Source organism: Portunus trituberculatus, unplaced genomic scaffold (assembly GCF_017591435.1).
Source record: "Portunus trituberculatus isolate SZX2019 unplaced genomic scaffold, ASM1759143v1 PGA_scaffold_392__17_contigs__length_424039, whole genome shotgun sequence".
Taxonomy (NCBI): Eukaryota; Metazoa; Arthropoda; class Malacostraca; order Decapoda; family Portunidae; genus Portunus; species Portunus trituberculatus.
In genome coordinates this window covers 3,048-29,507 of record NW_025541560.1, presented here as the reverse complement: position 1 = coordinate 29,507, position 26,460 = coordinate 3,048, and the positions used below count along the sequence as shown (strand labels likewise).

Genomic DNA, 26,460 nt, shown 5'->3' with positions numbered 1-26,460 from the left:
TCCGACCTGGGGACATTTATGGTCCCCTCCCCAGAGGGGGACTCCGAGGCAGGGCGTGGTAAAGCCATTATTAAATTTTGATTTGAAGAGAGTGTAAAAGTGTAAGGTGTTGTAGTGTAGTGTAGGAAGTAGTAGAAGTTGTCTTTAGAGGGCAGGCTGCAGCTGCTCAATTGTATAAATGAGACCACAAAGGAACCGGGAAGAGAGGACACGGGGAATCACTCAGTCTGCAGCACTGCCTACATCCCCGTAAGTACCTCTCCTGGAGTATTCCACCGGGCGGCAGGGCGTGACAAGACAAAGGAATAAAGAAGAAAGTGATGCGCTGTACCAACTCGACGGACACTAAGCCAGGAAGGAGTATTAATTCTGCAATACTCTCAGTTAAGCTCCGTGTTACCTACATGCTCTGTTGTTCACCGGAAAGTTTACTTTATTTTCTTGCATTTTTTCCTTTGCTTGAAAAAAAAAAATAGTAAGTACTATTGTTTCACATTAATGTGTGTGTGTGTGTGTGTGTGTGTGTGTGTGTGTGTGTGTGTGTGTGTGTGTGTGTGTGTGTGTGTGTGTGTGTGTGTGTGTGTGTGTGTGTGTGTGTGTGTGTGTGTGTGTGTGTGTGTGTGTGCAGTGAGTGTGACATTGTGGTGGTGGTGTATTTTCGGGTAACGCTGCGACATATTGTTTGGCACCATATTCGTCTACAACGTTTGTTTTGTGTTGTTTGTGTTTGATTGTGTTAGTTGTGCAGCTCAGGAAAGATAAGTTAACCTGCTCTTCTTTTGTTGTGTGTGTCCGTCATGATGATCGTTTGCAGTGTTACCAAAGGGCGACCAGAAAGGGCAGTGTTGTAATTTAGGTCGTCATTGCTTTGAGTTGCAGAACAAATAAGTCTCTTTGTATGATATCAGTCGTGGTAAGTAAGTGGATATTGATTTGTGGTGAGATGCCCTTCCATGGAGGAGGCAGTAGAACCCTGCCCAAACGATAATTACTCCCAGCGAGGTCTAATAGCACTGGTTCAGGGGGTGCTGGGAACCTTCCTTAAAGCCAGCTGTGACCTCACTCAACGTTTCCCTTTGTCTCACAACACAGCGGGGCAGTCACAGCCTGCCCTCTAAACACCACTTTCTTTCTTCACACAAAACTACATGCACTACCGACATATACATTCTTCACCAAAATAATAATAAAAAAAAAGATAACTTATGTTGTCATCTTGGGATTCTCTCCCCAAGTATCATTTGTTCACCTTGTTTAGGGACTGGCACCTCAGTGGGCCTTTTTTTTTAACCACAAATTTTGTTGCCCTTGGCCGGATTTCCCTCTTTCATAAAAACAAACCTAGGCAGCTTATCCAGTCAAAGATCACAACATTTTTACTCACCTGGTGTTGTAAGGTGTACATTCTGAAACACTTGAGGCGGCACCTCCACTACTTTACAAAGGCTGTACTTGAAGTGGCGCAGGTTTTAAGAGTGTCGTTATGGTCTAAGTACAGATTAACGTGTCTACATTATGAATAGGAGAAACACTCTTGAGAACCTGAACAACCATCTCCGTTTGACGTCTACAACAAAATTCTAAAGACATCCTACCCAGACCCTCATTCTTACCCGCTCTGGACCTTCGCGAAGCCAGCCAGGAATTAGAATTACAGAATAGCAACCTCCGAGTGGTGATGGAAGGAAGAAGGAAGGCCAATGAGAAAACTGGATGGAAATAGGATCAGAACTTCTGTTAGGGAGAGGGAAGGAAAGAGAGAGAGTGGGAGATGCTGGGAAGTGTAGGACGGTGTGTACCAGGGGTGTTGGCGGTAGTGGCGGCGGTGCAGCGTGCGAAATTTTTCCTCCACGTATGCGAAAATATCTCGTGGGTTCCACAGCCCTCTGTTATCTTTGCTTAAGCTGGTGGATAGAAGGATCTATGGAGCTGACATCCTAGCCAGAGTAAGCATGATCATCAATTGTCATTATGAGCGTGTAGTCTTATAATGTACTATTTATCCAATGTTTGAAGCCTCCAAATAGCTCCGACAGGCACAGTTCCGCACGACACCAACATTCCATCACGCACTTTAATATTTGTAATAAATACAGCGAGTTCAACATTTCTTTTGGTATGTTAGATAAAGGGTGTTTTATGCTGCTCCAGGCAAATTGTCAGTGAGAAATGTACTCAACTTACTAATTTATTGGCGTAGTCGATCCGAGCAAAGCTGATTAAACATGCTCGAGTCACAAGGCCCTCGCACTTCCATATTTTATAAAAACTAGGCTACAAAACAAATTTATTTGGAAATATTTCGGCAGAAGAATGAATATATCATATTGACACAAAATCTCGACATTCTTGGTGCAGTAATATTAACATGTGAAGTGAAGGAAGTTGATGCCTTGCTTCCTTGCAATCTTGAGAAGCGTCCCTCCGCGAGATTAGCCAATTATACGTAGGTGCAGTCACTGTCAGCTGTATCTAATGATAACTGTTTTCACTTCCGAGTTTGTAACCAGTGGATGGTTAAAGGATGACTCTACCTGTTCACCATCAACATGCCTCACTCCCATGGGTCTATCCTCCCCCCCATCCATGCATTATACCTTCTCAACAAGCAAATTTTCTCTAATTTCCATTTCTAAAAGAATTCATATATAATTCTTCAGTGTGCTGTTGCTATTGTTAATTGTTTGCTTTAATAAAATACACCACATTAATGACCTTCTTGACAATAACACTGCTATTTTTGCAATAACACAAACATGGCTTGCTTCTTGTATTCCCAACCCTTGTTAATATCCACAGTTATGTATTAGACACAACTGATACTACACCATTAGTTATGAAGCATGAAACACTGACTGGTAATAAATTCCTCACAGTTTTGTTTTGTTACTCATTATATTCATCAGTGGTCCCATTTCAACTTTCAACCGTGCACTGTTCCCAGGTAACCATTAATTTCTACCTGAAATATGTTGTTTGCCAAGCTATCCAGTTGTACATCCATCCATTCACCCATCTAGTCAACCTATCTACCTTTGCACTCACTCACCCACTTGCCATTCATTCAGCCACCTGCTTATCCACATATCTTGCCATCGCTCGAACTTACTGTCCACTTACTCTTCTACTGGCTCACTCATCCACCCGCGTACCTATACATGTATCCACCTATTTACCTATACAAGTACTTTCCTTCTTACATACAATATCTTTACCTGTATTGTTTATTTAGCCAGCCAGACACTGTGCTAAGAAATCAAGCAACGTTTTACACTTTCTTTTTATTGTCTTTTGTGTCTTCCTCAATCTGAAGTCCTCTGATCTGCTGACAGTCTTTTTCTTAGGGGTCATCAAACACATCACCCTTTTTTCAGAGTGTTGGGTCCTCTCCGCTCTCTTCACTCAGACTCACTTCAAGCAAGCGTGTCTTCTTTCACTGCATCTGTAAAGCCTCTCTCCAGTTAGTCGCCTTTTCTCTTGTCAAATGCGCACATCCACTCCCAGCGTTCTTTTCTCCAGGGTTTCAAGGCAGTTTATCTTAAGACTTCAGACACGTAAAAATCGTTAGAAAAGTCAATTTCAGTTTTCGACATTATAGTATATCTAGATGCATTGGCGTTGCCAGACGCGTGTTTATTTTGGATTTTTAAACATTTAAATACCCAGCGGGGAATTTAAATGGATCAGCTGACTGGGAGTGTTGCCATATCATATAGTGAAAAATTTCTTTTCATTTTTTTTTTTTTTTCGTTTTGTTTCTTGCTGTATAGAAACCCAAAGTTATTCTGGTTGGTGTACGATACGTTGGGCTTGTCTGAGAGTGAGGGACGCTGGCTTGACCGTGATCCGTGAGGGAGGTACACGCATGTGACGCTTGTGATTACATTGTATTTCTCGTGTTATTTACCTACAAAATGCCTAAATTATCGCGTACAAGACTAAACAGACGTGCGAGCATGTCCAGGATTGCTTCTATCTACAATCCACTGAAAGCAAACGAGAGGAGAGAGGAGAGAAGTGAGGAGAGAATCGAGTCTCCTTCCACCACCACCACCACCACCAGTTGTTGCTTCCTCGTCCAGTTCCAGCAATAGTTCCTTGGACAATGTTGAATCTGAGAGTTCTGGTGCATTGAGGAAGAGGCTAGTAGCTAATAAGCTACCTCTTCTAACACCAACAAGTCGTGAAAGTGGAATAATAAGCATCAGTTCTCTTAATGATATTGCCAGCAAAATCATTGAGAGAACTGATGCTCCAGTACACACACTACACTTGGTTTTGCTGGCAATATAATTGAGAGAACTGATGCTTATTATTTCACTTTCATGACTTGTTGGTGTTAGAACAGGTAGTTTATTAGCTACTAGCCTCTTCCTCAATGCACCAGAACTCTCAGATTCAACATTATCCAAGAAACTATTGCTGGAACTGGACGATTGCTCTCTCAGTAGTTAACCTCGCCACTCAAACCATTCTTAGCATTCTTCTGGTGCCTCACATATCGTCACTGTCTAGTCCTTACCGTGATCACCAGTGCCAGGCCTCTCCATTGCTCTCTCAGTAGTTAACCTCGCCTCCTGGTAGACCACATCTCTGCTGCCTCAATACTCTCTCTCATCTTCCCACTGACCGTCCAAGTGTCTGACTTTTGACTCATTCTCACCACCGTAAGATATTCTTCGTTTGTATGTACACAAAAAACAACAGCAACAACGAGGGTGTGAGTTCAGCTTTGTGTTCTGTGTGCCACTGATATGAGAGTCCAGTACAAACAATATGAGACGAAGGGGAAAAAAGACTATCCCAGTATTAAGAGAATACAGGGTTATCCCGCTTTCCGAGTTCTGCGCACCCAGTGACGTCACGGGGATGCGGGTGGGTGGTTGCTGGGTGGTTGGATTGGATCTGTGTTCGGGAAGGGAATGGGGGGTGAGCATTTTTACCAGAAAAGAAAACGGGTGGATAGGAAGAGTAACTACGACAGACTCACATTACTCGTACGTAAACACAGACTCTCTCTCTCTCTCTCTCTCTCTCTCTCTCTCTCTCTCTCTCTCTCTCTCTCTCTCTCTCTCTCTCTCTAAACAAGCTTTTACATAATATATATATATATATATATATATATATATATATATATATATATATATATATATATATATTTATGAATTAAACATATATATATATATATATATATATATATATATATATATATATATATATATATATATATATATATATATATATATATATATATATATATATATATATATATTTATTAAATATACAGCAGTAACTGCATTGTTGATTTTATAGGAAGTCTTTTCAATACTTCTTGCTAGTGAGCGAGTGTTCTCGTCAAGGAATCGTAATAGATTTCCTATGTCCATAGGAAAGAAAAAGAATGGACAGAGGAAATCTATTACGATTCCTTGACGAGAACACTCGCTCACTAGCAAGAAGTATTGAAAAGACTTCCTATAAAATCAACAATGCAGTTACCGCTGTAGACTTTAACAAAACCTGCATACAGAATGGCCTACTATAATATATATATATATATATATATATATATATATATATATATATATATATATATATATATATATATATATATATATATATATATATATATATATATATATATATACACAGGGTGGGTCGCGGATACTTCCCGATTTGAGAATAAACCTGTTCACACTTCACGATTCTTTATTCTTCTTTATGCCTTTCACACAACATGGAAGATTTACTTTTACACTGTTTTAAAGACAATATCTTTTAAATGTCCACCTCCATTGTCAATACACTGATTCAGACGATTTCGGAAGCTTTGGTCTACTCTCTCCAGCATGTTGAGCGGTATATTGGCATTTCAGTTCGGATGGCGTTCTGTAGGTCTTCCAGGGTCTGTGGACGGTCGTTATACACCAGGGATTTGAGATATCCCCACAGGAAATAATCACAGGGGGCTAAATCAGGTGAGCGCGCAGGCCAGTTTAAGTGTCAAGAGTAGGGATCATTGGCCCTTACTTTTTCCAAGAAAACGGTGGTGCCGTAACAGTGACTTCAGAACGCTATGTGACAATGCTCAGGGAGTTTTTCTATGCCTGCTCTCATTAATATGGACCTGGATAATGGAAACGTGTGGTTCCAGCAAGATGGGGCCACAGCCCACATTGCACGCATTTCAATGGGATTCCTGAGAGAAGCTTTTCCCGACCGACTGATTTCCTGAGAGGAGACTTAAAAATTTTAGATGATTCTTCCATACTCCAGTGTCCAGCCACTTCTACTTCACCACCTACAAGCATACCATGTTCTCTCTCTCTTCTCTCTCTCTCTCTCTCTCTCTCTCTCTCTCTCTCTCTCTCTCTCTGAAATAACACATTTCCCCTTGCCAAAAATCATGTGGTATTTTACCCCCAATGTTCCATCAAAGGAATTGCTGAGAGGGAGGTTGAACCCCACCCCTAGATTCACCCTGCTATCACTTCAAAAGTTGTTTTAATCAGTCTGATTTACATGATTTGGATAATAAGTTTTGGTTGGGTATATTACTTATAACCAAATACATACGATGTGACAGAAATATATATATATATATATATATATATATATATATATATATATATATATATATATATATATAGAATATATATATATATATATATATATATATATATATATATATATATATATATATATATATATATATATATATATATATATATATATAAGAAAACAACCACTTGGAGTGGAACTCTTATACTATGACTAATAAACTTAATGAGTACATTTGAGATATAAGGTAAAATTGTTTGAAACGTACCTTTCAAGGCATGGCACACGAGAGAAGGAAATTTTCTGATGTCTTATTTGTGATGACGGTACCTGCTCTTGATTTAACAATTCTCCATGCTCGAAACCTAAAATTGGTTTCAGGCATTTTAGTCTACCATACTTACAAATGTGATAAATAAAATTACACGTGAAAGTATAGCTACATATACGTATTACATAGGCAGAAAGAATGCAGATTGGTTTGCTACAGCTCGGGTGCTGAAGTAGGTATTATTGTGCACAAAAATTCAAACTAAATGACTGAGGTGATGCTGATATGCTCACGTAATGTTGTTAAGTGTCATTCATGACCACCAAACCCCACACAAAACCCTATTGCATTGAGACTTCTTGTGGAGTGGAACTCTTAATACTGTGACTATGAACATAATGAGTGGGCTACACATAAGATATAAAGTAAGAGTGTTTGAAACATACCTTCAAAGTATGACACACGAGAGAAGGAAATCTTTTGATATCTGCGTGCTCAAGTGAGGAAATTATACCGAGTAATGTATGAGAGAGAGAGAGAGAGAGAGAGAGAGAGAGAGAGAGAGAGAGAGAGAGAGAGAGAGAGAGAGAGAGAGAGAGAGAGAGAGTGTGTTTATTGCAGTTCAAGCCACTCTCTAATATGTGAGTGGAACGTTAAGTAGACGATAATCACATGGGCTGAGTCGCCAAATTAGTTTCTTGAGTTAGTATGGTTAGGTAAAGTTAGATTAACCCCTTCAGTACCATGACGCGTTGCCATATTCATTCTGCCTACAGTCTGATGATCCTATACATCTTCCCAAACTCATGTGGGGATTAGAATAATGAGTCTAGCCATTATCCTCCTAACATCCATAGACCCTTCCTAACGTCAATAAAATGGTGTAATTGTACACAGATCTCAAGGTAAAAATGTGTCCCAGTACTGAAGGGGTTAAGATAGGTTAGGTAAAAGTTAGAATAGTTATGTTAAATTAGGTTAGGTTTGGCAAGGTTAGGTTAAATTATTTAAAGAAAAAATTAGATTAGGTAAAGGTTAGGTTAGACTGGGTCATGTTAAGTAAAGTTGGATTAAATAAAGGTAAGGTTAGATCAGGTTTAATAAGAGACAGGTTAGGTTAGGTTAGGTTAATTAAGAAAAAACAGGTTAGATTAGATTGGGTTAGGTTAGGTTAAATAAAGGTAAGGTTAGGTTAGGTGTAATAAGAGATAGGTTAGGTTAGGTTAGGTGAAGCTGCGTTAATAGGTTACCGCTCAAATCCTGCCTGTCGAGAAATGCGTCCTATTTGATATGTTGTTGTAGTTTTTATTTATTCACTTTTTATTTCCATGAGCTAAGTGTAAGAAACAAACTTTTTAAAGAACAACCCGCTAATTGCTGCCCTCTCTTCAAGGCAGAGGGCAGAGGACCTTATAAAGTCTTGTGGCAAAGTAGCTTTTACACGGAGACACTTTTTCAAGGAGCTCCAGTCAAGGCCATGGAAAACAGGCGCCGCAAGTGTTTAATGTAACACCAACACCACAATTGGAATCAAGTTATCATTAAATCTTATTCTTGCAATATGAAACACTTCTCTGCATTAAAAGCCTTGTATGGAATTGTATGAACTCTTTAAATGGAACAGTGTGTGTGTTTAATAGCAACACCACCATTGGAATCAAGTCTTCATTTAATCCTATTCTTATAATATGAAGCAGTTCTCTACATTAAAAGCCTTGTATGTAATCTTTGTCGGGAAAATTAAGTTAAAAGAATATAATTTAAATGAACAGTGTGTGTTTAATAGCAACACCACCGTTGGAATAAGGACATTGTTTAATCCTAGTCTTATGGTATGAAACACTTCTCTACATTAGAAGCCCTTTACGGAATCTTTACCAGCAATGTGAAGGAAAATTTAGTTAAAAGATAGATTTTCCAAACTCTCTCTCTCTCTCTCTCTCTCTCTCTCTCTCTCTCTCTCTCTCTCTCTCTCTCTCTCTCTCTCTCTCTCTCTCTCTCTCTCTCTCTCTCTCTCTCTCTCTCTCTCTCTCTGAATGAATGAATGAATGAATGAATGTGTGTGTGTGTGTGTGTGTGTGTGTGTGTGTGTGTGTGTGTGTGTGTGTGTGTGTGTGTGTGTGTGTGTTTGTGTTTGTGTGTGTGTCTTTTTTTTAGGGGTGTTGGTTAATCCTTGTTGAATTTATCACTAGAATCACACAGACACACACACAAATAAATAAATAAATAAATGAATAAATAAATAAAAGAATATAGAGAAAATAAATACAAAAATGAAAATAAGAAAAAAAATCCTATCCGTTGCAGCGCTTTTTTCCCTCAGCCCTATCCTGTCCACCCTTCTGATGCAAGAGCTAACCAGTATTCCCAATCATTCATCTCTTTCTGTGGTAAACGCGGGACTCCCTGCCTGCTTCTATAGTCCTCCCTTCCTATAACGTGAACACTACCAAGAGGAAGGTTTCAAGACTCTTACCCTATGACTTTGGCTGACCCTTTGTCTTCGCATCGCCCTGATACTTCAGTTGGCACCTTTTTTATTGTAATTTTTGTTGCCCTTGCCTGCGCTCTTCTCACATAAAAGAAGCTCTATTACCAATTAAAAGATGCAAGACAGCTAGATTTGTAGGGAAACGGTGACTGATAGACGAATACTGATTAAATTTAAACTGTTAAACTGTGTGGAGTGAAAACTTGTTATGAAGTGTGCACTCCTTTCATGCATCTGTCAACGTGTGGAAGATGATAAAACCTTTGCTGATATAGAACAAAGACATTTAACTAAAAAAGAAAGCCGATGTCTCACGAGGATGGTTAAGTGTGGGAAGTGAACATTGAACAGTAGTATTTGTGAAGGGGTGAATGGAAGCAAAACACTGGAGGAAAGACCTTCGTGATCTTTAACATTAAAATTTCCACCACTCTCAACTTGTTTGGGTGGAAGTGTTTCATTTTCAAAGGTGGTGTAATGATTTGAGTGTTTGATGATGATCTTACTGTTTGTATGTGAGTGGGTTGTTTTTATGAGTGATCTATTGGGCAGCTTGACATTAAAAGGACTTGGTTTGTTTCCCCTGCACTGGCTTGGGGAAGGTTTGCCGAGGGGTGAGACGCAGGAACACTTTCTAAGGGAGGCACAAGTAGTATGAGTGTTCAGGAGACAGTTTATATATGGGAGTTGAGTTTAATAAGTGATATCTTTTGTAAGAGGAGAAAACTGGCCAAGGGCAACAAAAACCATCAAACAAAAAAACCCAATGAGATGACAGATCCCAAACAGGTTTGAGAAAGTCAGCCAAAAAATTGAATAAATATCTTGAAAATTCCTTAAATGAGTTCAGGTTATAGGAAGATGGAAATACAGAAACAGGTAAGGAGTTCCAGAGTTTACCAGAGAAAGGTATGAATGAGAGTACTAGTTAACCTCTGCATTAGAGAGGTGTATAGAATAGGAGTGACGACAAGGCCGCGGGAGGAAGGAAGCATGCAGTTAGCAAGATCTGAAGAGCAGTTGGGATGAAAATAGCGGTAGAATATAGCAAGAGATGCAACATTGGGGCGGTGAGAAAGAGGCTGAAGACCGTCAGTCTGAGGAGAGGAATTGATAAAGCCCTAAATCTGTAACAGTGACAGTACAAGTAATGCAGGTTGATATAGTGTTATAAAGTACTAAATCTGTAATCGTGATACTAGTAGTTCAATGCAAGTTAGCGTAGTGCTTATTTATACCTGTAACCACGTACGGTGTCTCATTACCTGCCTGTGATGAGTACAACTATTTATTACAAGTTGATCAAAGGTTCTAGCTTCACATTGTTTCTTGCCTTTCCGTGCCTCCGTGCGGGTGTTTGGGAGCGACGGTCGTCCCTTGGTGACCACGTGGGAGGCGGCCGCGTATGACGTCCACGCTCAACGCGAATCGTGTTGAGGCCCGCGTCGAGCAGGGCAGGACTCAGCTGAGCGGCGATTGACACAGCCACGCGTAAATGTTAACTGAAAGAAAGACCGACTCGTTCACTCCGCTTTAATTCTTTGTTAGCTCAGCGGAAATGCGTTAACGTTTTGTTCCGGTAGTTCAGTTTATAAAGACTCGTCACTATCATCATCATCATCATTACTATTATTATCATTATTTCTACTTACTACTACTACTACTACTACTACTACTACTACTACACATTTTGGCTTGTGTTATTTATATTTCTTGGTTCTCCATTGTATTCTCACAAACATTGCACTGATCACACTGTTCAGGCAGGCATCTTGTCACGTGACGAAAGCGCCAGCTTCACGAGAAGCCTTGTTGTTTAAAAGTCAAAAGCTGTGATCGCAGGGGGCGCCCGGGTTTGAACCGGGGACCTCTCGATCTGCAGTCGAATGCTCTACCACTGAGCTACACCCCCCTGGCAGTACAGGTCCCGTGTCAGTGTTAAGAACAGGTGCTGCTCATCACAACACACCTGTGACTCGCAGCTTTCACACGTGCCTCTGTCACGCACCAGAAAACCTCCTAACGCAGGGAATTCCTGCAGCTCATAATCTTCTAATGTATGTTTTGCTGTTACCACTCTGAGTGCGTCCAGAGCACAGGGACAAGGATTTACCTGTCTTGCGAAATACTTAGGCTGCGAAAAAACTTATTAGTTTGCCTCTCTCCTCTCTCTCTCTCTCTCTCTCTCTCTCTCTCTCTCTCTCTCTCTCTCTCTCTCTCTCTCTCTCTCTCTCCTGTCCGTGTTGGCGAATATAAGCATTTTTAACATTACCAATGATCTATTTGGGGTCATCTAATTTTTCATGTCTTCATGACCTTTACTTTCTCAAGTTTTATCTTTCATGTTTTGATTTCCAAACGACAGCAACTAAAAACAACAACTTCAAAACAATAAGAAAAATAGTAATCATGATAAGAATAATAAAAATAATAATGATATAATAATAGTAATAATAATAATAATAACAATAATAACAATAATAACAATAATAATAATAATAATAATAATAATAATAATAATAATAATAATAATAATAATAATAATAATAATAATAATAATAATAATAATAATAATAATAATAATAATAATAATAATAATAATAATAATAATAATAATAATAATAAGAAGATAATAATAATAATAATAATAATAATAATAATAATAATAATAATAATAATAATAATAATAATAATAATAATAATAATAATAATAATAATAATAATAATAATAAAAACAAAGATGATAATAATGAATATAATAATAATAATACTATAATAATAATAATAATAATAATAATAATAATAATAATAATAATGATAATAATGATAATAATAATAATAATAATAATAATAATAATAATAATAATAATAATAATAATAATAATAATGATAATAATAATAAGATGAATAAGAATAATAATAATAATAATAATAATAATAATAATAACAATAATAATAATAATAATAATAATAATAATAATAATAATAATAATAATAATAATAACAATAAAAAAACAAAGATGATAATAATGAATAATAATAATAATAATAATGCACAGACACACAGACACAGCACACTTGTTGTCTTAATTGGCAGCGGGGAGAATCCTCCTTGTGGTGAGTAGAGGTGAGCAGTGTACCGGCACACTGACTAACAGTGCACCCAGACGTTCCTCTCGTGGCCACCTCATTCAGAATCCCCAATACTTCACTCCATAGATAATGCCGCACTTGGTTCACCCACACTCACTTCATGCTCTTCATGCTCCAGCTCCCTCAGGTTCGTACTTATTCTCTCTCTTCCTCTTTTTTTTTCTCTCGTCTTCATGCACATCCTCCTCCTCCTCCTCCTCCTCCTCCTCCTCCTCCTCCTCCTCCTCCTCCTCCTCCTCCTCCTCATGTATTCTTATGGATTCTTCCCACTAATTACCAAACCAACTAGGGTTACTGATACTTGTGCTACGCTCATTGACCGTATTTGGACAACCAATCCAAGTAATAATGTCAAGAACTGTATTATGTACACTGATATAACTGATCATTTTCCAATTTTTTCTCAGTTTATTATGAAATATGGCTTAAAGAAACATACACATGTAAGTAAAAGATGTTTTTCCCAGGTGAACATAGATAAATTTACTATCAGCGTGAGCAACACTAACTGGGAACAAGTCTTAAATACTTCAAATGCAAATGAGGCATTGGACACATTTTAAATCTTTACAATAATAATTTTGAAGAATGTTTTCCAGTGCAAAAAGTAAAATTAATGAATAAGTGCAATAGAAGCCCACATATTACCAGTGCATTAAAGACCAGTATAAAAGAAAACCATAGATTAGAAAAATTGGCAGTAAAATGGCCCTTAACTTATAAACCTATTTATAAAACCTATAGGAATAAATTAGTATCAATTTTACGTATTGCTAAAGATAAATATTACCAAGATGAACTTAAAGCTAGCAGAGGTGATGCTAAGGCAACCTGGAAAATCATCAACCACTTAATGGGTAGGACTAATAATAAATATTTAAATGAAATAAAACTGAAAAATAAATCTGCTCCTGCAGCATACATTTTCAATGATCATTTTTTAAATCTGGCAGTAGCTTCACATCATCATGATAATAGAGAAGATACTATATACAAAGATCATTTTAATAATGTTCCAAATTGTTCGATTTATCTCTATCCAGTTACCACAGATGAGATTAAGTATTATTTAAAGTCAGTAAAAAGTACAGCTGCGGGATATGACGAAATTTCTCCTGTAATGCTAAAAAACACAGCGCAATATATCAGTGATCCACTAACTTATATAATCAATTTGTGTTTTAAGCAAGGATATTTTCCTCAACAACTTAAAATTGCCAAAGTAATTCCAGTGTTTAAATCTGGCGATGAAGCTGATCAAAATAATTACAGACCAATTTCAGTTTTACCTGCCATCAGTAAAATATTTGAAAAAGCAATAGCAAAGAGACTAACTGGGTTTTTAGAGTCCTTCAATCTACTGTCAAATAATCAATTTGGATTTCGGAAAAATAGATCAACAGAAAAAGCGTTATTAAAATTTACTAATGAAATATACAAGAATATGGAGGAAAAGAAACACGTTGCCGGAGTATTCCTTGATTTGTCCAAAGCCTTTGATTCTATTGACCATAACATATTGTTAGACAAGCTGCAAAATATTGGAATAAGAGGATTACCTTTAAAATTGTTTGATAGCTATCTGTCAGGAAGAAAACAAGCTGTATTTTGTAACAATAATATGTCAAATTTAAAAACTATTGTTAAAGGTGTGCCGCAAGGGTCAATTTTAGGTCATATATTATTTTTGATCTATATTAATGATATATGTAATGCCAGTGACAAATTTAGTTATGTCTTATTCGCTGATGATACAAACCTTTTTTTTAACTGATGATAACTTAGGTAACTTGCATACCAAATTGAATCATGAACTAGGTCATATCTTCAAATGGGTGACAGCAAATAAATTATCAGTAAATATTAAAAAGACAAATTTCATTCTGTTTCAAACAGATCTGTTGTCAGTAATATGGGATCAATCTTTTATGGAGGTAGTGAACTAAATCGTGTTCCTTTCACTAAATTCTTAGGTGTCACCATAGATGAAAATATGAACTGGAAAAAACACATACAAACTGTGTGCTTAAATTTATCAAGAGCTTGTGGTATAATATACAAAATTAAGTACAAACTTACAAATGAATCCTTATGTGATTTGTATTATTCGCTATGCTATCCATACATTATTTACTGTTTGTCAATCTGGGGATGTACATGGCCTACTATTGTAAAGGATGTCTATTTAACACAAAAGAAAATACTAAGAATTATTACATTTAAGGGTAAATATGAATCAACAGATAAACTATTCAAAGAAATAAATATCCTGAAATTTGATTTGTTAATTGAATATTTCATTTCTCTGATTATTTACAAAAATGTCAATGATTTTGATGTTAATGTAATGTTTTCTATGTTTCACCACAGTCAAGGAACCCGAGGGAATCACCGTAACTTAATATGTCCACAAGCAAGAACAACCCTTTATAAATTTTCACTACATTGTGTGGGACCTAAGGTCTGGAATTCATTATCAGATGAAATGAAAAATGTCGAAATTTAAATACCTTCAAAAGTAAAATGAAAAAAATATTTATATGACATCTTAAATCAAAACTAATAATTATAATATTAATATTCTTACAAATGTACACTAAATTTTTATATCATAAAGTGCTGTTTTTCATGTGGTTGTTGATGCATGTGGAAATGGAGAAATGATATTATTAATGATGTATATGATAAATATTATGCCTTGCTCTCTGTATGTATTATATTTCTATATGTAGAAATTCTGCCCGCTAAAGGAGCTTTGCTCAGCGGGCTAGTGCCTGTGATAATTGTTTTATGTAACTTATCTTTGTAACCATTTACCTTGGGCAAATAAATAAATCAAATCAAATCAAATCAGATAAAAACCTCCTCCTCCTCCTCCTCCTCCTCCTCCTCCTCCTCCTCCTCCTCCTCCTCCTCCTCCTCCTCCTCTCTACTTAGTCTGCGTTACAGTACAGGTGCCGTTAATTAGTACTAGTTTATCTGTGATTCTTCCTCGTCCCTTGTGGCATCTAGAGTACAAATATTCATTACAAGTTGAAGTTCTAAACTTGAATCTGTGATAGCAATAGCACAATGCAGGTAGTCTAGTCTTTTTTTATGTAAGAGGAGAAATTCCGGCCATGGGCATCATAAACGACTCCCACGTGGTCAGCAAGGGACGCCCGTCGCTCCCAAACACCCGCACGGAGGCACGGAAAGGCAAGAAACAATGTGAAGCTAGAACCTTTGATCAACTTGTAATAAATAATTGTACTCATCACAGGCAGGTAATGAGACACCGTACGTGGTTACAGGTATAAATAAGCACTACGCTAACTTGCATTGCAAAGTAATCACTCTTAGTTGTGATTCTAATGATTTTTTTCTGCAATTTAAATAAAGGTAGTAAATGAGTAGGATAAGTACTGCACCAAACCGGTGTACAATAGTGTAGGTGAGGTAAGACATGGGCATTATATAACATTTTCAGAACATCAGTAGGCATTAATTCTCTAATTTGATGCAACATACACACAAGTCGGCAAAGTTTAAGAGTTACATTCGTTATATGATTCTTAAAGGTCTTGATTTCATCATATGTTATACCTAAGAATGTCTGCTCCTGCTCATCACCTCTGTCTATATTTTTAGCACCTATCTTATAATCTTTATATAGTTTATTTTTAGTCTTTATTGAGTTTAGTACTGCTTGTGTTATCCACAGGTTATTTAATCTTTTTTTGTAACTGCTTTTGATTTAATCAGGAAGCAATCATCAAATATTTTTTCAAGTTCATATATGAAAGTAATACAATTATCATTAACATTTTGTTGGGACAAGAGACCATTCCAGTCTATCATACTGATCCAATCAATACATTTTTTCTTGTTTGTTTCATTGAATAAACGGAATTCAATTTTATGTAGTTGTTTTGATTTTGAAGGGACAGTAATGTTTAGGAAAACAGATAGATGATCCGAAATTGGATAATGAATTACACCCGATGTGAAACTATTGAAGAAATTTGTCAAAACATGATCGAGTAGAGAAGGTTCACCTAGGTTTGCACTGTCAGGAAAACGTTTGGGTCTCGAAATGTGAGGGAAGAAATTCATTGATTGTAGGGTTGCGAGGAAATTATTGGTTGGGCCATGAGTGGTATGTTCGAGTAGATTAATGTTAAAGTCACCAATGAGTATTAGTTTTTTGTTTTTTACGGTTTCTTTTTGGAATAGACCACATAAAGTGTTTGTAAATTGTTCCACAAATTCATGTTTGCTGTGAGGTGTATATATTGCACAAATTATAAAGGAAAGTGATTTTGACGTGACATTGACAGTATTCATCTCAATGTTAGCGTTAATGAGAGTTAGGCCATGTAATTGTTCAGATTGTAAATTGTTTGACATGAAAATCGTGACTCCACCATGTGCTCTGTTGGTCCTAACGAGATGATAAGAGTGGTAACCAGGAAGTTGATGGATGTGACTGTTGGTAGTGTTTAGCCAGGTTTCGGTGACTGCCAGAATGTCAGGGATAATGGAAAGAGCAGAAAGGAAAGTTGTAATGTTGTCAATGTTTTTTGGGAAAGATCTGGAATTTATTTATAAAATGTTAATGTGTTTTGTGTCTGGAGAAGCTAGCTTGTTGTAGGTATTAAGATGATAGTAGTTAGAGATGATATCAGAATCAATGTGTCCATGAAGCTGATTAATGATATCTAGTGCTGTGTCATTAGCGTCCTCAATGTGAGGGTGAGTATTGTCGGGAAAAACATTACTGTAAAGGTTACTCTCGAAAAATAGTAGGCTTGAGAGAAGGTTAGAAAGAAAATGCAGCTGTGCTGCTGTGGCGAGCGGACCTTATGATGTAACAGTGGTTTGGTAACTCTGTCTAAAAATAATGACTAAAATAATGAATGATAAGGGTGATAAATATTATTACTTTAATATAAATAATGATAGTACTGGACCCACAAACAGTAGTAGTGATGAGAAGTATTAAAGCATAATTGGCAGTAGAATATAACAGCTCAGTCTTGGCAGCACACTGCATACATCAGTAATGGTGTAAAAATAACATGTTTTGAAATGTACCACCATCATTATTATCACTTACAGTAGCTGTAGTAGTAATAGTAATAGTAGTAGTAGAAGTAATATAAGTAGTAATAGTAGTAGCAGTAGCAGTAGCAGTAGGAGTAGCAGTAATAGAAATAGTAGTAGTGGTAGTATAAGTAGTAGTACTAATAGAACAAAAGTAAGTAAATAAACATGTATATATACAAGTACTAGATCATACGTAAATAGTTATACTACTAGCAGTAGTGGTAGTAATAGTGGTAGTATTAAACAATAGTAAGTAATTGTAGTAGTAGAAGTAGTGGTTAGTAGTAGTAGTAGTAGTAGTAGTAGTAGTAGTAGTAGTAGTAGTAGTTTTGCCTCTGCCTCCGTCGTTTTGGCTCTGCCAGCTGGGGAGACCTGAGGAAATATTATGCTGATTTTCCCTGGAATGATTACTGCTTCCGTGTCAGTAGTGGTTGTGTTGCTGTGTTTAGTTGTGTGTGTTTATGAGTGTGTACTGTTCTAGCCACGTGTTCATTCATAAGTGTAGTATATATTCCTTTTTTTTCTTTTGGTATAGTCTTAATTTCTAAGGGGGCTTTTAATTGGTGTGTGTTTGTAGTGCTTGTTTTTTTGTTTGTGTATTGTTGTGCGTGTTTGTGTGTGTATTTCTCAGCTACGTCTGTTAAAATGAAGTATATATATATATATATATATATATATATATATATATATATATATATATATATATATATATATATATATATATATATATATATATATATATATATATATATATATATATATATATATATATATATATATATATATATATATATATATATATATATATATATATATATATATATATATATATATATATATATATATATATATATATATATATATATATATATATATATATATATATATATATATATATATATATATATATATATATATATATATATATATATATATATATATATATATATATATATATATATATATATATATATATATATATATATATATATATATATATATATATATATATATATATATATATATATATATATATATATATATATATATATATATATATATATATATATATATATATACTGACTGACTGACTGATTGACGGACTAATTACCTGACTGGAGGGATGGATAACTGACAGACTGAAAGGATGACTGAATACCTAACTGATTGAGCGAAATGATGACTGCCTACCTAACTGATTGAGCGAAAGGATGACTGAATACCTGACTGATTGGGCGAAAGGAAGACTGGCTACCTAAAAGACTGAAGGGATAACCGCCTGTCTGCCTGCCTGCCTGCCTGCCTGCCTGCCTGAGTTAATGACTGGTTGGATGACTGGCTAATTCCTGATCTGCTTGGCCGCTCAGCCCTGGACAGCGGTGGCTCGCGTCCCTCGCTTCAGGATTCAACAAGTTAATTTGCAAGTTTAGTGAGTTACAGAGTTACCTGTCACGTGCCGCACAGGTGACAGGTACCAGGTAGATATTACTTCCTCGAGAAATAAAAAAGGAACATTGAAAAAAGAATAAGACTGATAACCTGAAATTCCACTTAAATCTTTCAGTACCATGACGCGTTTCCATATTCATTCTGCTTACTATTTAGTGATTTTGTACAGCTTCAGAAACTTATGTGGGGAATTAGAATAGTGACGACTGTGGCCATTAGTTTTTTAGCTTCCATAGACCCTTCCTAATGTCAATAAAATGGTCTAATCATACACCATAGGTTAAAAATGTGTCCCAGTACTAAAGGAGTTAAATCCTTGAATACCATGACGCGTTTCCATATTCATTCTACTTACTATATGGTGATTTTGAACAGCTTCAGGAACTTATGGGGGGGATTAGAATAGTGAAGACTGTGGCCATTAATCTTCTAACCTCCATAGACCCTTCCTAATGTCAATAAAATGGTCTAATCGTACACAAAACAAGGTAAAAAATGTGTCCCATTACTGAAGAGGTTAAAATAGTGAAGACTGTGGCCATTAATCTTCTGACCTCCATAGATCCTTCCTAATATCAATAAAATGGTCTAATCATACACAAAACAAGGTAAAAAATGTGTCCCAGTACTGAAGGGGCTAAAACACGACCAAAATATACACACAAAAAGATGTAAGTACTAGTAAAGCTCAGAATGGAAGATAGAAAAAAGAGAAAAGCGAAAGAAATCAAGAATGAAGTTACGATTCAACTCAACCCAACGAAGCACGACCTGTGAAAAAAAATATTATGAAGTGCTCAGGTTGGACAAAACGAAGTGAAACGATGACATCAAAGAGACTGCCTTCTCCTCCCCTACACCATCCCCCTTCCCTCCTCTTCCCTCCCCTTTCCACCAAGCACACTACCACCAGCATGTATGTTCGTTCGTACGTCTTATTTTCACAGTCCCATTTTGCCCTGAGTCGATTCGCACGCCGCCGTCCCAGTCGAGTCTTTGGCAAACAGGTCCCAACATTCCCACAATTAATAAGTGTTACTCCAAAAATCGCCGCCATCTTGCGCCCGATGCCTGGATCCCGTTTTCGTCCTCGCAAATAATACTTCGTCGTTTTCGTTCGAAGCTCCATGTTAAAGCGAAAGTGCGGGTGGAAATGGTGGAGGAAAGTAGAGAGAGAGAGAGAGAGAGAGAGAGAGAGAGAGAGAGAGAGAGAGAGAGAGAGAGAGAGAGAGAACAAAGCGTTTCTATAAAATACAGGTCTCTCTCTCTCTCTCTCTCTCTCTCTCTCTCTCTCTCTCTCTAAACGTCGCGGAGATGATTAGCCAGGTTCTCAAGAGGGTGTCTCTGTTTAATCATGTAGAAATGGTGTTAATCTGTCACTACAACCACAAAAACACTCTTCAAAACATGTGTCACTTCAACTAGAAGCTTTTAATTAAAATGTAGCTGAGAGAGAGAGAGAGAGAGAGAGAGAGAGAGAGGCACACACGTACCACCACCACCACCACCACCACCACGACAGTTCCACACGTATATTTTTCAATTCCTTTCCAGTTTTGATATTAAAAGCGCCGTGGCGTAAAATATGCATGACAGTGGAACATTTAGGGTGCGCTGGCAGGCTCGTGAAGGGTGAAGGAGACGAGTAAAGGGAGGATCTGCTAACACGGTGATACTTTATTCCCTTTTTCCCTTTATCAACACTTGGCCTGTTATTTGGTTGCATCATTTAACTACTAACGCCTCGAGTCACCTTGTTCTAAAGCCACTTTGATACGATAGAATTGCAATATCTCTTTTTTTTTTTCTTGTAAAATCTTATAACTTTATCATGTATCAATTATGTGGCTTGTTATTCGCTGCATGCTTCTTTAATTAGTAATCACTCTTAAGTTATTTTGTTCTAAAGCCATCTTGATATGAGAGAATTGTATTTTCTTTTTTTATTTGTAAATGTTTACAACTTTTCATGTATCATTTTTGTGGCCTGTTGTTCGATACATCCTTCTTTAATTACTTATCACACTTCAGTTATTTTGTTCTAAAGTCATCTTGATATGATAGAATTGTAATATATTTTCTCTTTTTTTTTTTTGTAAATGCCGATAACATTTTTCATGTATTAATTTTGTGGCCTGTTATTCGCTGCATCCTTCTTCAATTACTAATCACTCTTTTTGTTCTACAGTCACCATGATTAGATAGAATTGTATTTTTTTCTTGTAGAGAGAGCCTTGACTTCATTCAAGAGGGAGGTTTCGACACATTTGTCCCCATCCTTTGGCTAATTCTATCGACTCTATAAGGAGACTGTCGACTGAGTGGACATTTTTTTTGTTGTCCTTGGCCAGTCCTCTCTTGCATAAAAAAAAAAAAATGCTTATAACTATTTCATTACCAATTGTGTGGCCTGTTATTCGAAACATCCATGTTTAATTACTAATCACTCTTGAGTTATCTTGTTCTACCGCCTTGAATCTTTACACTCGATAGAAATTGCAATATCTTTTCTACTTAATCCTCTTTTTTGTTTATAGATGCTTATAACGCTTTCATGTATTAATTCTGTGATGTTTTGTAATGCAGGGAACGGTTAATCTTACTTCGTTCGGGGCAGTAGAAAGGAGGAGTCGAACCAGTTTATCAGATCAAGTACAAATTACAGCGCTGGGCCACGACCCGATGGTGCCCCGATAACCTCTCTCTCTCTCTCTCTCTCTCTCTCTCTCTCTCTCTCTCTCTCTTGACGCTAGCATACATCGTTTCATACTCTTCACATCACTACATCTCCCTACTCTCTTTTTCTCTTACTCTCCTCTCTCTCTCTCTCTCTCTCTCTCTCTCTCTCTCTCTCTCTCTCTCTCTCTCTCTCTCTCTCTCTCTCTCTCTCTCTCTCTCTCTCTCTCTCTCTCTCTCTCTCTCTCTCTCTCTCTCTCTCTCTCTCTCTCTCTCTCTCTCTCTCTCTCTCTCTCTCTCTCTCTCTCTCTCTCTCTCTCTCTCTCTCTCTCTCTCTCTCTCTCTCTCTCTCTCTCTCTCTCTCTCTCTCTCTCTCTCTCTCTCTCTCTCTCTCTCTCTCTCTCTCTCTCTCTCTCTCTGAGTCACGGTGCTGGCATCGGTATATAATGAGTGTGTGTGTGTGTGTGTGGTGTGTGTGTGTGTGTGTGTGTGTGTGTGTGTGTGTGTGTGTGTGTGTGTGTGTGTGTGTGTGTGTGTGTGTGTGTGCGTGCACGTTTCAGGCGCAAACAACCAAATTATTGAACATTGCGTCGCGTCATCCTGAATGTGGTTCAGTTTGATTTTCAGCAAATCTTGGGCAAGAAGCGTGATTTCATAAAATGTTTGAAGGCAAAATGTGTTCTAACGTGAAGTGTGTGGCTTGCACTGCCTTCCTGCAGCAGGCTCCATCCCGCCTGCAGCTTAGCGTGCGGCAGCCTCGCCGAGGCTGTCTGCCCTGGGGTTCAAAGAAACACACGGTAGTCACCTTCTACTTCAAGGAGGCTCTCTGGCAACAGGGAGCCTCTGGTGACTGAACAGACCGCAGAGTCTGGAGTGAAGGAATTGGCGCGGCTGAGGCGCCTGGAGAATGACCTGCCCGTTAAAGTGAAGTGGTGGATCAAGGGGCGGTCCAGCAATTTGCTGCTGCAGATCTCACTGGGTGCCCTGCTGGACCAGCTGGAGGGCACCACCGCCTCCGAGGGCTGGCTGGCCTTCACTGCCACAGGCCAAGAGCAGCGGGTGTGGTGGCACCTCGCGCACCACCAACACGGTGCCGATCTGCCCATGAGTGACGATAGTCAGGGGGAGGACATGGCAGAGCCTTCCATGGAGTACGACGACCTGTGGGGCTCAGACAGCGAAGAGAGTCCACTCGGAGAGGAGCTGGCCCCCGACACCACCACCTCCTGCGTCACGGAAGACGGCGAGGGAGCTGATGGGGACTGGGTGACCTTCATCAACCCCTCCACTGGCAAGACGCTGCGCCTTCCTCCCCACACCAAGGAGGAGGTCGAGGAGGTGGCGCGCCCCTGGGCGTGTACCAGCCTGGATGACTTGCTCAGCATGGACAACCTGCTGGGTCCTTGGAACACCGGGAAATGGCGAGCACCCGGGGCGTGGACCAGTGAGGACGACCTGCTCAGTGTCCGCGCCCTGCGCATCGTGGCGAACATCAAGCCAGTGGTGAAGAAGCCGCGACTTCCCGAGGGACCTCAGTGGTGGGAGAACACCGGCCCCGCCACTGTGACCTTCCCTGTGGAGGTATTCTTGCAACATGAAACACTTCTCTGCATTAAAAGCCTTGTGTGGAATCTTTGTCAATACCGTGAAGGAAAATTTTTAAAAAGAATATATTTTGAACTCTTTAAATGGAACAGTGTGTGTGTGTTTAATAGCAACACCACCATTGGAATTAAGTCTTCATTTAATACTATTCTTATAATATGAAGCAGTTCTCTACATTAAAAGCCTGGTATGTAATCTATATCAGGAAAATTAAGTTAAAAAGAATATAATTTTGAACTGTTTACATGAGCAGTGTGTGTTTAATAGCAACACCACCGTTGGAATAAGGACATTGTTTAATCCTACTCTTATGGTATGAAACACTTCTCTACATTAGAAGCCCTTTACGGAATCTTTACCAGCAATGTGAAGGAAAATTTAGTTAAAAGATAGATTTTCCAAACTCTCTCTCTCTCTCTCTCTCTCTCTCTCTCTCTCTCTCTCTCTCTCTCTCTCTCTCTCTCTCTCTCTCTCTCTCTCTCTCTCTCTCTCTCTCTCTCTCTCTCTCTCTCTCTCTCAATGAATGAATGTGTGTGTGTGTGTGTGTGTGTGTGTGTGTGTGTGTGTGTGTGTGTGTGTGTGTGTGTGTGTGTGTGTGTGTGTGTGTGTGTGGATAATGTGCAAAGTGTCAGTGCAAGCATCAACCATCTAACATTTCTAATACTAAGGTGGACAAGCTCGGCAGTGTAGCTCAGTAGGGAGTATTCAGTGAGGTAGCGAGAAGGTTTGTTTTGTCCTGAGTAGAGAGGCAAGTCACGGATGTAGGGAGTATAGGAGAGGTCTGAAGGTGCAACGTTGCGGTGAATTAATTGTAAGAGCTAGCTGAGGACAGGCAATTTGTTAGATTAGTATTTTTAAACGCTTTTGCTCTTAAATCAGGAGTTTTAAAAGGTTCTTGTCTTCATTTAATAGTATTTTCCGGTGTGTGTGTTTTATTTAGGGGTGTTGGTTAATCCTTGTTGAATCTATCACTAGAATCACACAGACACACACACAAATAAATAAATAAATGAAAAATAAAATAATATAGAGAAAATAAATACAAAATGAAAATAAGAAAAAATCCTTTCCGCTGCAGTGCTTTATTCCCTCAGCCCTATCCTGTCCCACCCTCTAATGCAAGAGCTAACCAGTATTCCCAATCATTCATCTCTTTCTGTGGTAAACGCTGGACCCCTGCCTGCTTCTATATTTGTCCCTTGCTTTAACGTGAACACTATCAAGAGGAAGGTTTCAAGACTCATATCCTATGGCTTTGGCTGACCCTTTTGTTTTCTCCTCGCCCTAATACTTCAGTTGGCACCTTTTTTTTTATTGTAATTTTTGTTGCCCTTGCCTGCGCTCTTCTTACATAAAAAGAAGCTCTATTATCGATTACAAGAGGCAAGACAGCTAGATTTGTAGGGAAACGGTGAATGATAGACGAATACTGAATAATTTTAAACTGTTAAACTGTGTGTAGTGAAAATTTGTTATGAAGTGTGCACTCCTTTCATGCATCTGTCAACGTGTGGAAGATGATAAAACCTTTGCTGATATAGAACAAAGACATTAAACTAAAAAAGAAAGCCGAGGACTCACGGGGTTGTTTAAGTGTGGGAAGTGAACACTGAACAGTAGTATTTGTGAAGGGGTGAATGGAAGCAAAACACTGGAGGAAAGACCTTCGCGATATTTAACATTAAAATTTCCACCACTCTCAACTTGTTTGGGTGGAAGTGTTTCATTTTCAAAGGTGGTGTAATGATTTGAGTGTTTGATAATGATCTTACTGTTTGTATGTGAGTGGGTTGTTTTTTATGAGTGATCTATTGGGCAGCTTGACATTAAAAGGACTTGGTTTGTTCTCCCTGCACTGGCTTGGGGAAGGTTTGCCAAGGGTGAGACGCATGAACACTTTCTAAGGGAGGCACAAGTAGTATGAGTGTTCAGGAGACAGTTTATATATGGGAGTTGAGTTTAATAAGTGATATCTTTTGTAAGAGGAGAAAACTGGCCAAGGGCAACAAAATCCATCAAACAAAAAAACAAAAACTGAGATGACAGGTCCCAAACAGGTTTGAGAAAGTCAGCCAAAAAATTGAATAAATATCTTGAAAATTCCTTAAATGAATGAGTTCAAGTTATAGGAAGATGGAAATACAGAAACAGGTAAGAAGTTCCAGAGTTTACCAGAGAAAGGTATGAATGAGAGAGTACTAGTTAACCTCTGCATTAAAGAGGTGTATAGAATAGGAGTGACGACGAGGCCGCGGGAGGAAGGGAAGCATGCAGTTAGCAAGATAGCGGTAGAATATAGCAAGAGATGCAACATTGGGGCGGTGAGAAAGAGGCTGAAGACCGTCAGTCTGAGGAGAGTAATTGATAAAGCCCTATATCTGTGAGAGTGACAGTACAAGTAATGGAGGTTGATGTAGTGTTATAAAGTACTAAATAGTGATACTAGTAGTTCAATGCAAGTTAGCGTAGTGCTTATTTATACCTGTAACCACGTACGGTGTCTCATTACCAGTCTGTCATGAGTACAACTATTTATTACAAGTTGATCAATGGTTTTAGCTTCACATTGCTTCTTGCCTTCCGTGCCTCCGTGCGGGTGTTTGGGAGCGACGGGCGTCCCTTGGTGACCACGTGAGGCGGCCGCGTATGACGTCCACGCTCAACGCGAATCGTGTTGAGGCCCGCGTCGAGCAGGGGCAGGACTCAGCTGGAAAAAGAAAAGTTTTTGGAGAGTTATAGGAGAGAGAGTCAGAAAATGGTATGTGGAAAAAGGACTGCGGAGGAACCCCTAGAGGGAGCAGTGGGTGGACCGTAATGTATACTAATATAGATGGGATACTGTCAAGTAGATTGGAATTGCAAGATTATTTGATGGTGGAGAAGCCTGATGTAGTGTGTGTTTGACTGAGACAAAATTACATGAAAAAACAAAAGGTAAATTTGGATAATAAATATAATATATGGAGAAAGGATTGAGAGGAGTAAAGGTGGAGGAGGAGTTATGATTATGACGAAGAAATAAATAAATGTGGATAAGCGTTTGGTATGGGAAGAACAACACAGAAGTGGTTAAGTATGGGAAGAACAAGACTTAAGTGATGGAAAAGAATATAATATAATAATGGTGACCTATACATACCTCCTAAAACAAATTCTTGGACATTGA

The 26,460-nt window shown here is 38.1% G+C and overlaps 1 long non-coding RNA gene and 1 other non-coding gene across 2 annotated transcripts; both read right to left on the bottom strand.

The window, feature by feature from the left end:
* Window positions 1–6,261: 6,261 nt before the first annotated feature.
* Window positions 6,262–7,322, bottom strand: LOC123500518. The gene is made up of 3 exons (XR_006673367.1): window positions 7,279–7,322; window positions 6,830–6,926; window positions 6,262–6,301 (listed from the first exon to the last, which is right to left on the bottom strand). It is a non-coding gene; the product is annotated as an uncharacterized LOC123500518 (long non-coding RNA).
* A 3,841-nt stretch (window positions 7,323–11,163) lies between these two features.
* Trnac-gca lies at window positions 11,164–11,235 on the bottom strand. Its single transcript has one exon. It is a non-coding gene; the product is annotated as a tRNA-Cys (tRNA).
* Window positions 11,236–26,460: the final 15,225 nt, after the last annotated feature.